This window comes from Nelusetta ayraudi, unplaced genomic scaffold (genome assembly GCF_046127955.1).
Source record: "Nelusetta ayraudi isolate G7.1 ecotype Tasmania unplaced genomic scaffold, CSIRO-AGI_Nayr_v1 ptg000063l, whole genome shotgun sequence".
In the NCBI taxonomy this organism is placed as follows: Eukaryota; Metazoa; Chordata; class Actinopteri; order Tetraodontiformes; family Monacanthidae; genus Nelusetta; species Nelusetta ayraudi.
Genome location: NW_027466113.1, coordinates 2,930,129 through 2,942,202, shown reverse-complemented (window position 1 = coordinate 2,942,202; position 12,074 = coordinate 2,930,129). Strand labels below are relative to the sequence as shown.

General features: G+C 40.0%; 1 protein-coding gene across 1 annotated transcript in view; it reads right to left on the bottom strand.

Annotated features, from left to right (window-relative positions):
• The window catches only part of dyrk1b (dual-specificity tyrosine-(Y)-phosphorylation regulated kinase 1B), a 38,295-nt gene extending 26,228 nt beyond the window's left edge, over window positions 1–12,067 (bottom strand). Inside the window, exon 1 of the mRNA XM_076041059.1 lies at window positions 11,031–12,067. The gene's annotated coding sequence lies outside the window, so the exon portion shown is untranslated. The remainder of the gene's footprint in view (window positions 1–11,030) is intronic.
• Window positions 12,068–12,074: the final 7 nt, after the last annotated feature.

Here is a 12,074-nt window from a genome sequence, read left to right as displayed (position 1 = left end):
GTAGCTCACCACTGACAAGCTTTCGCTCTGTTATGTTTAGCTTAACTAGCAACCAGAAGGGAGAAATCACAATTGCAGCGCAAGGAGTCAGGCAGACTCTCAGACTCACGTGCCTTGCAGCAAAATTCCACCCAGTAACTATACACTGTGCCATGGCAACAGCCCCGCCATTGGTCCCTGGTGCGTTTTCAAGTGACCAATAAGATGGCCAGTCATGAGTGATGCTTGTTGCTAGGTAAACATGATGCAGAGGAACGATTGAAGAGCAGAATTACCATGCTGTTACTGCAGGGCGCTTTTCAGCGAGGAGTGGAGCAGCATTTCACATACCTTTGTCACTTGGCGGTGCCAAAGAGACGGAGAGACTAGGACACCGGAATGACGCAGGCAAATAAGTCATAACAGATATGCAAGTAATTCTGAAATGATAATACTAATAATAATAATAATAATAATAATAATAATAATAATGATAATAATGATTAAAAAAAACATGAAGTAGTAGTTAAAACAGCTGTAATTTCTACCAATGCTATGTCTGTGAATGTGTGAGTGTGAATACACACACACACACACACACACACACACACACACACATAGTAGGAGTACAATGGTTCGCAAAATCCACAGTTCGATTTTGCATGACGGTTTTGAGGTCACAGTTTTTGGATCAGTTGGCAACAGAAATACCATGCATCAACTAAGATATATTAAGATATATAGCCCAATAATCCACCATTTATAGGTAAAAAAAACAAAAAAACAAAAACGTAATCATGTAAAAATTGGAATACTGAGGCAGTCTGACATTTGATACAACACTGTCACAATATGACACTGCATGAGGGGAGACGTAGCTATTTTCAATGTGCTTTATCATTTTATCTTCTGTGTTTTTTTATTACATAAAATATATATTTTTATAATACATTATTATTATAAATTGCTGTGTGTTATTAGTGCAGAAATGAATGCGTGAAACACTGGTTTAACAGATTATGTAGGACTGTCAACATCAGTGTACAAACAGAAGTCTAATGGAGTATTTGACAATTAAAGTGGTGGCAATAATTGAGTTTAACCGCTAGAGTGTGCAGCTGAGCACAGCATGTAAAACCAAAACAAAGAGGCTTTGTGCTCGCACTCGTTCAGTCAAGGAAAAAATGTTGAGTGATGATGAAAACATACAATAAAAAACATTTTGTGAAAGTGTGTGAAATTCGAGTGAACGAGCTGGAAGTGCTGATACTATCGTAAAACTGTATGTTATATTGGCTATATCCAGTATCTCTCTCTCTCGCTCTCTCTCTCCCTCTATACATACATATGTATATATATATATATATATATATATATATATATATATATATATATATATATATATACATATATATATATATATGTATGTATATATATATATATATATATATATATATATATATATATATATATATATATGTATATATATATATTTATTTAAACAAACATTACCATTCATTCGGAGTGTGATTCATTCCCTATGAATGTGTTTTCTGAACTATGATGCATTTGCCCAACATAGGGTGGTAAAACTCCCACTTGAAAATTTAGAAAGTTTTTATTCAGAAGGTTGCCGTTCAGCAAAAGCACTCAGTCTGACACTGAGAGCCCTCTTTCCGGTATTTCCCCCCGATTTTATTACTTTCATGCAGTTAAGCGGTGGTTTGCAACTAGCATGCAACAGCAGTCGCTACTGCAATGTGGGCCATGTGAGTCATTAGTATCTAAAAGTTGTGATCCATTAATTGTTTTACATTCTAATGCGTTAAAGCGCCAACATTCGCTGCATTAGTACAATTCTAAACGCAAGAACAGCAACTCGTAGTGCACATTTAAACCTATTGGCCAGTTTTGGCCATTCATCAATGATTTTTGCCTTTTCCTGGTCTTCTTTTGTGAATATTCTCTATGTTTTAGGACTAGCTGGGCTATCAGACCATATGTTTGTTGCAGTGATCTTGGGTGAATGTATCAATGTTGACCGTTAGCCCAAAAGAAAACAGAATCCAACATTTCACCAGACAAAACTTTAGTGAAACCAAGAATTTGAAGTTTTCTTTTGACTCTCTAGAATTGTTTTCCAAGTCTTATTTACCATGGTGTAACAAATAAATACTCAATGAAAATGTTTTACGCTGTTATAATTACACTAGAAAAAAATGTGGTTGCTTTCTGCACCTTCCAGAATGATCTGTTGAGCTTCTTCCACTGAATAATTGGTGTCGTCAGCAAATGTAAAAATATTATTAAGATTGTTATTGTACACTTTTACGGTCTTCTGGAACCAAGTTAATAAATAAAAGACAAATAAGGAAAATAAAAAGAGCTGATTAGAGGTTGCAGATAATGTGCTTCTGTTCCTGGTGTTGGCAGTCTAGATCAGTGGTTTTCAAAGTTGGGACCGCCCAGGGTGCTGGGGGGGAGGTAAAGGGGGTGCAAAAACTTGGAGAAAAGATAAGAAAAAAATTCTAATAAATAATAGAATCAAATTACCGAATATAATAATAATTATAAAATATAATATAAATATTGTTAATCTTTATTATTAAATATAATCTATAATAATATATTAGATGATTGCCTGCCAGTCAAAAACTTTGTTCTTAGCGTTTTGTTTGTGTGTGTGTGTGTGTGTGTGTGTGTGTGTGTGTGTGTGTGTGTGTGAGATAACATATTGATAACAATTATTGAATAGCATATAACAGTAACAGTAAAACTTTGTAAAAGTTGGTGGGTTTATTTTTCTTTTTTCTTACTTATTCTGTCACATATTCATTTTGGTTTGTGAAGGGGGCCCCTGGCCAGAAGCAAATGCTGTTTGGGGAGGGGGGCAGGCATGGCGTGTAAAAACTTTCCCGGTCTAGATCAGAATATCTCAACTGGTGGGTCGAGACACAAAAGTGAGTTGTGGAGCTTTTCTGATTGGGTCGCAGCTTAGTGGGCAGTGTCCCTCATGCCCTCCACCACCCCCCATTTTTTTTTTAAAGGATATTTTTTTTGCAGGACAGACAATAATTTCAATAATTTATCTATTACACATTATAGAAAGTGGGCTAGCATTTTTATTTTTGTGGAATAAATTTGGGTCACGGCTTCATGATAAGGAAAAAGATGTGGTTCTAGAGACTCCACCTGTGGGGAACCACTAGTCTAGATCACACTAAAAGTGCATTGCCGTCTTCCACAGGTTACCAAAAGTATTGCTTGCTACATGCTTCCGATGGTTCCCTTGCCAAACGACATCAAGAGCTGATAAACTCCTTTAAGCCAGGGTATAAAATCCCATCTAGAACAACCATAACTACTTGCATGGAAATATGCAATATAAGGAGGAAGGCCGAGTTAAAAATGAAGAGTGCAATTTATTATTTATTTTAACAAAATATTCTATTGTTTTTCATAAAAAAATATTTTATTATGCTTTTAAAAACAGTACACTAATTTATTTTTAAGTTAGAGTAGCCAACATATTTTATTCTGCTCTTCAGGAACACTTTGCTATGCCGCTGCTACTACAGTTTCTTTTTGTCACAGATAAAAGAATGCCCTATTATTAAGTTGCCTACACAAAAGTAACATTACCTATTCGAAATACATTTCGTTATGCTACCAAAAAATATATATTCTGTACCTAAGACTGTGTTCCAAATGGAGTAAGAAATCTTTTAGAAGAATATGACATGCCTTTTTCTGGATGTTGCAAGGAAATACTTCTGTGTTTAGATAGAACCTGTTGATTTGTGGTGAAAATTTAGCAAGACACTGAATCCTAAATTGCTCCTAATGGCTCTGGTAGTGGCTTACATGGTAGCAGCTGCACCATTGGACTGAATGTGTGCATGAGTGGGTGAATGAGAGGCCGTTCTAAAGCAATTTGGGCAACATTAAGGTGGAGAAATGCACTATATATTTGTCGTACATTTACCATTCAGAAGAAAGAGACAACAATATGATTTGACATCATTAAAACAAAAAACAAAACGGCAGAAGTAAAATAAAAATACTGCGACAAAGAAGAGTAAGAATTTGAAAAAAATAAGAAAAAAGATTAAACTCGATAGTTCGTAATAATGGCACACCATCGAGCACCTGCATGAGTACCTGTCTGAAACTGGCTATCTATGGGTGTTAAAGAGAGAAAGAAAGACAGGAAAAACTGTCCTTCTTTCTTTAAAGTGGCAAAACACAACAGTCGTCCTCCATTGAGAAGACAATTGTGTTTGCCCTTTGCATTTGGATCTCGTGGCATATGACCAAGATATAAAGAGAGAACAAGTTACCCCATGTTTTTTTTGTTTTTTTTAAAATAAGAATATGGACCTTTTCTCAGGGTTCCCCCCAGTGCATTACCGGGTGTATGCAACTTGCCAAGATTTCTGAAGCATTGCGTTTGTCATGCAATGGAGACATCCAGTGTGCGAAATACCCGTCAATATTAGGATGTGGAGATTAAACTCCCAGTGATTGTCACATCCCGAAGGATGCGAAATTTGTCCTCCCCATTTGACCCATCCCCTGAGGGAGCGGTGGGCAGCTGCAGTGCTGCGCCCGGGAATCATTGGGTGATCTAACCCTCCAATTCCAACCCTGAATACTGAGTGCCAAGCAGGGACGCAATGGATACCATTTTTACAGTCCTTGGTATGACTCGGCCGGGGACCGAACCCACAACCTACCAGTCACCGGGCGGACACTCTACCACCAGACCACTGAGCTGGTCCCCTGAATATTGACAAATATTGGAATATGCAAATAATTCAGTGGATGGGACACACACACACACACACACACACACACACACCCCAACCCCCAGTATTTCGCACACTAAACACATCTTATGGTCAACATGTGAATGTACATAATTTAATGCAACACTTCAACCGCCAAATTAGTACCTACTTTGTAAGCGGGCTGTATCTCAGACAGCAGTGTGACTCACTAGTGGACCCATTTACACGCAGTCAGAAACCCAAAAACTCAGAGTAATCAGACGACTGTAGTAATCACACCTGTGTTTCCATCCATCACCCTAACGGAACACTCACACTTGCCCATGCGTGTGTATAATAATCATATACAAGAAATAAGACGGTTGACCAGATTTACCAAGGTTCAGCTAATTTGTTTTACATCAATAGTCCTACATCATTTCCAAAACAACTGGTCCTGTCTGGTGCAACGGTCCAATGGCTGCAAATTTAGCCTTGGCTGTGCTAATGGCAAAGCTAACAGACCTTCAAAATCATTTTTGCAAGAAATCAATGCATTTACTCCAGTAGGGGCTCTTCTGCAACTTTCCTCCGCTGTATGCTGTGTTTATGTCCTATGCTTACTGGCAAAACATTTGTTTTGTTCTTTTAAATTACTGTTGCCCACCAATAAACTGAATGCAGAATGCGCAGAAGTACAATGGAGGATATTCAACGCTTCATTTGTTTCAACTTGCTCATGTGCCGGGGATATAAACATGGTTGGAGCTGCGATTACACGGTCCCACTAGTCTCACGAAAGCGATTCTCTGGACCAATCAGCTTGTTGTAGTGGATGTAGCTCCACCCTTTGGGTGCTGTATGGTCAACTTGGAAGGGAAGGCTTATCAAAAATGTAAAGGTATGTATGACTCAAAGGGAACATCTGTGGTGGAAACACAGCAAATACCACCACGTACTGAGAGCAGAGGGCATTAGCGGCACACTTGGGAATTCTGGCGGTCCATGGCAAATGCCAATCGAGTTCTACGGTGCTCAGCGGTGAGAACAGGCCCCACAACAGGAAGTCAGGCCCTTAAGGTCACCTTTGTGGAGTCTGCTTCTGTTTGGTCTAAAACATTTTCACCAATGGTCCGTTGGAGGATATTTTGTAGGGCCGCGGCAGTGCTCATCCTGTTCCTCCTTGCACAAAAGAGCAAGTACCAATCCTGCTATTGGTTTAAGGATCTCGTCTCCTGGAATCTCTGCCATGCTTTTGAGACTGTGCTGGAAGAGAACAAATATTGCAATGGCACGTATTGATGTGCCATCCTGGAGGAGTTGGACAACTTTTGCAACCTCTGTAGCATCCAGGTAACGCACAATGCCATCAATAGAGGTGTTGTACCAAGCCAAATGAAAGACTACAACAGTCAGTCAGTAAAAAAAATGAGTCAGAAAAGAGGAGGAAAAAATATCAGTGGACTCAACCTGGAAAACCATTTGTGTTTTGGGGGCCATCTCATTGTTGCCCCTCTAATGCATCAGTTATTTCATTCAAGGCAGCTGACACTGATTAAAAACACCCTGTACTACTTAACTGATCATATCAATATCCGATAAGTTTAGCAGAAAGGGTGCTACACTCTGACAACTGTTTCTCTATTTTTTTTAGTAGTATTAATGTTGTATGTAGAATTGTGGTTGACAGTGGAACTATGAACAATGAACCCATTCATTTACTGGGACATTTAATGACAATATTCCAAATAGGTTTGTAATCATCATTCAGTCGGTATTCGAATGAACCATACTCACAATAGTCACTTCACTGACAGCTCTCCTTATGATAAAGGAGTTTAACAGCCATGGACTCCTTCATGTTGGCAAACCAACCACAGCCAAAAACAATGGCAAGATAATAGACAATGTGATTAGTAGAAAAGGATAAGAACTCGATTTCATGAAATATGGCCCACAATAACAAAGAAAATCATGACACAGCAATTCTGTGATTACTGATAAGGCTGTGGGCTCATTTTGGCAAAAGCAACTGGTATATTTACTTTCTGCAAACTACAGTTTGCCATTCCTTCTATTCCTTGTTCTACCATCAAGTACTTCTTCTCTGGATAGTTAACATCCCTGTCAATGTTCCTCATTCATGTGTCAAGCACCCTAATGAGGTTCCACAAAGTGACGAGGCCGGGAGCAGCCCTCTTTGACCCAAAAATAGAGACACACTGACAACAGGTGGAGAGGCCATATGCAACAACTCCCTCTTTTAGATTAGAGAGAGAAACTGACAGATAAAACTCACAAACTGCTGCCAGACAAACAATTCCTTCGTCTGTAAACAAAAACACAAAGCTTAGTGTTCTGAATGAATCAGACATCACTGTTACTGTAGTAGAAACAGGAATCCCTCCTACAAAACAATACAGGGCAACCTACACAACTGACGTCTCCTGACTAAGCTGCAAAAGATCAACATCAACAAAGATTTTTTCTTTGAAGTTTGTAAATCAGTTTTTTGCTTTCCATGGCACATCACAATCTACAACAAAGAGTTCCTACGACTAGTTTTTACAAGTGTATTTCGTCATGACAGAGTTGAACATGAAATTAATTTAGAGTAGGTGCGTAAATGATCAAAATTAAGTATTATTGGAAGTACTAAAGGGACACAGATTCAAATTTTGCTAAGGGCTCCATGGAAGCTTGGGCCAGCCCTGAAAGTGGTCACTGAAGACGCATGTTATGGACACCTACGTCTTGTTTAACATTATTGTCATCCTGTAAGAAATGTAAGAAATTTGATTAGCGATGTTGCACGATTAATATGTCACTCAGGCAGCAGTGTGGAACATGCAGAGCGCTCTCTATGGGCGCGTTTCCACTAGCACTACTCGGCTCAGGTCGACTTGTGGGCGTTTCCACTATGTACTGTTCCCAACCGTTACCATTTTGGTCCCTGCTCAGCTGGTGTTCCAAGCGAGTTGAGCAGAGAACAGATTGTGACGTCAACAGAGAGCAGAGCACTGATTGGACAAGGTTTTTGAAGAAATGTGAGTGCGAGTCCTTCTGACTCGGATGTGGGAAAATCTGATTCTGGGAAATCCTATTGTTGGTGGCAAAATAAATGTTGCCACAATAAAAGGAAGAGTTTAAGAAGGACGGCGTGATTAAAGTACACGTGGTTGTTGGTTCAAACATAAAAAACAAGCATTTTCAAATGCATATCCACGCAGAGATCCCGTTTCTGAACAGACAAGTGAACTGGCCCCCAATCTGCAAAAAGCGCACACTGCCCTGTTGCCCATCTTGATATGCGTTATGGCGTCTGAACTATAAGTCACAAGCACTTTTGTGAATTAAAGCAATGTATGTCAACCACAGGGAAATACATAATTGAAGTGTCTAACTGTGTGAATGAAATAAAGTTGCCATAGGAAAAACTAGTGGGCGACTGACGATTGATGAGGCAGCAGCAATGTGAGGTGAAAAGAGCAGATTAGTGAGGCAGGATGCTGGAAAAGATGCGGCAGGACAATTGCACAGTCACAAACTGCCACTGCATTCTACACCAAGAAATACTGTGTAGTAAAGCACCAAATCCAGAAAATGTGATGAGCACTGTGACACCGGCAGTTAACTCATCTAAGGTTTAAATCACCTAATCATCATCTAATTTTGAACTTTTCAGAAATTTGTTTACAGTTGACATGGAGGGGGGCAGCAATGAATGCTTTGCTGAAGCTGTTGGATCTCCAATGTAATGGCACACTTAGGCCGATGAATGACTCTAGGTTGCTGCACAGTTCCCACATTTGATGTCACAACTTTGCCTACTCTGCTTGGCATGTTTGACAGCACATCCCAGTATGTGAGCAAACGTTGGATTATAGAGGGACATAACATCAAACAGGAATGATCTCACAGATGCACACCTCAACACTATCTTGAGAATTTCCACAGTTTTAGAACCTAACTCCCAAGTATAGACAAAGTGGTTGTTAAAAATGGAAGCCAGACATCTGAATTGGGCTTATGTGCATTGGACCACATTTTATTTAAACTTTGTGACCACATCTCTGTTTTCCAGTAGCTGCACACCTCAACCTTCCAAGTTTGTTTTGGGGCAACTTACTGCCTCCTGTGTAGGCTACTTAAGCGGGTATGGAAAATTGATGGATAGAATTTTTAAAGGTTTTAAAGAGTTAATTATTATAACAGAAAAAACAGAAACTGTTAGGGAAAATATACTTCGAATTGAGTTAAGCATTAGCTCACAGATATGAATATCTCTATAAGCCATTTTACAAATTTGGGGGGGGGGGGAAATGATGCTAAAACAGAAATAAGAAAGTGATACCATCATGTATGGGTATGAATTACCTGACTTTAAATAGGTCACATAGTTATAGGTCATATAGTAGGTTAAATAGTTCAACTCTGATTTAAACTTTAAGTTGCCATCAGTGTTGTGTTGACTTCAAAATGTAATCAGTTTTATAAATTATTTTTCTTACTCAATACTTACTACTACAAGAAGGACTTTTGTGTAAAAAAAAACCCAACAACAAATTATATGTATAAAAAAAGCAGCAAACAGGCCATAAATTTGTGAACACTACTTTAAACACCATTTGTAATCGCAGATGTATTTGATGCCATTTTATCCATTTACAAAGTTGACAGCAAAAATGTAAACAAATCTCAGAAATCAAGGGTAATTGTGACAGTCTGAATTAGCAATGTTGAAAGAGTACATCCTCCTGGTTGACACAGGTGCTTCACAACTTATTCCAAGTGGCTATCTAATTAAGTGGTGGGTTAAACTGAAATAGAATGTGATTAACAGCTATCAGTACCCTAGCAGGTACTCTCCAAGATGAATGTGTTCACTGTAAATGGTGCAACTGACACTTAGCATACCGACGAAACAAGCAATGGTCTACGAACGTCATGCCACTGGCATCAGATTTTCCATGATAAATAACCAAACCTCACCCCAATCTTTCTAAATAAACAGAAGGATAAAAAAAAGAACAAAACATAAATTAAAAAAACAAAACAAAAACTGCCAACTGCCAGCATATGCATTCAATCCAGCGGAGTTAAGGGGCATTTTCGTTTCTTTCATTTTTTTTTTTTTTTTTTTTAAATTAATAACGTGGCCTAAAAAAAAAAAGAATCCCACTAAGGATACCATACTCATGTTGAGCCAAGATAATCACGATGTTTTAGAGGAAAGATCCCATGAAACGTTTGAAAACACCTTGAAAACAGCAACAATTTCAGGTCAAGCAATTGGCGTTAGCCACTAATAGACTGTAACACGGTTACAGTCAAATGGTATGTTAAGCGATCGTTCTCTTGTGCAGCGGTTGGTATGTCAACAACGGAGGATCCCGTCTTGTTCCTCTATGGGAAAGTCTTTTCTGGGTCTAATACTGATTATGGTTAGCGGTCTTGGCGAATGAAATGCCACAGATGCGCCAACGATTGTCCACGTTTTGCCGATTAGCCATCGCTACTGACAGAAAACACACTCGAGTAAGCCCACTGTAAGCCAAACGCCGAGCCATAGTAACACGTTTTGATATTAACAGCGCCACATCCAATCCAATCATCTCCTCTCCCTCTCTCAACGCTCGATTTTTTTTTCTCTCCTTCGTCCACGGGCATCTCCCTATCTTATTTGCTGTGCCGTACGTCCGTTTTTAGCCTGTGGCTAAACTAACTGTGTCATCTACACTCACCTCAACACGTTTACCCGCATCTATCAATTTGTTAGCCAACATTCAGGGGGGGGAAAGGTGACTAATCGGTTTGCAGTAACGTACGACTCCCATCGTGAAATTAACCAGAAATAACGGTTTCTGGGGATAAGACTAACACCCGACACCCAAATGATTCGTCAATGTACGCCCATCACAATGAAGGACAACCTAATATACGTTTCAACGATGCCAACCAAACTGGTGCCCCCTTTTTTTTTTTTTTTTTTTTGTTAAACCACCGACTCGTTTTTTTTTTAATCTCAGAACACATAGGGGGAAAAAAGCCGTTCCTTGCTCATCTTTACATACAGCAGAGGCATGGTCACGAGGCCGACTAATGGGGATGACTAATTAGGGGATGGGCAAAAAAAAAAATAAATAAATAAAAATTAGACACTAATTCCACTGCCTTGGATGTCAGCACATTTTACAGTCACACGCGTTGGCGTTTAAGGGCAAATTGCCCGACGCCGATCCATTGATTTTAAAGCAGCGATGCCAACAAGGTATTTCTTACCTCAGGCGGTATGTCGAACCGAGTTCCGTGTAGCAGCCATGATCGGAAGTCTTTCCCCCCCTAATGTCCAAAAACGAACGAACCGAGCCCCCTCCCCTGGGTCAGTCGACTCTCTTCCACAGCAGAAATCCCAAGTATTTTCAGGGACTATCTCCCGAACGAGATCAATTTCCGGATGAGGTGGAAGAGTGTAAAAAAAAAAAAAAAAAAAAAAGGAAAAAAGAGAGAAGCAGGTCGTCGATGGAAACAGATTGCCGGGGTGGCACAGCTAACCCGTGCCCTGCCTGCCTGCCTGCCTGCCTAAGGCGACGTGGGCAGCATTGCCGCCTAAACTACGAATGCCATAATGTCGTTAACAATTACGGCAAGCGCTTATGGCACTTTGCATTTGCCTTAGAATATTCCAGACAGAAGCCGTAAAAAAACATAGCGTCGTCGAGTCGAGTGCTGAATCAAGTAAGTCACTTTGGTCACATTAACGGCAAAAGCTAACGCCGGGCTAGTGCGCTATCAGCCGAGATTGCCAATTTAATGCAACACTCGGGAACGGGTTTAGACCGACCGCACACCGTCGGTCGCATGACGGCAACACCACCGGCTGGTGAGACGCCGGAAAATAGTCGGTCAATCACAGTTTGGGGAGAGGAAAAAAAAAAAACTAAGTATATGTTGGCATGTGCAGCGAACAGCTAGCGATGGTTAGCCATCCCGGCAGTTATGTTAGCGTCGCCAAGCAAAAATATTGGCCGCACTAAGGGGCGCACTCCCGGTATCAAGCTAAGTACACGACCTCACGCGCTCAAGAAAATCCCACAAAATGGCTGCCAAAATATAAGCATCCCAGACGCATGGTAGGTATACAGTAGCATCCCTGGCAAGCCCATAAGGAGGGCTGTGGTAAAGGTTTGGACACAAATCCGTTACGTAATGCAACAGCATATTAAACCACACACTACTAGTGCTACTACTTACTTGACTATCAAGCTATACCGCATATGTTCAAACATATACTGTATGTACAGAATGCGTTCGTGCGTGCATGAT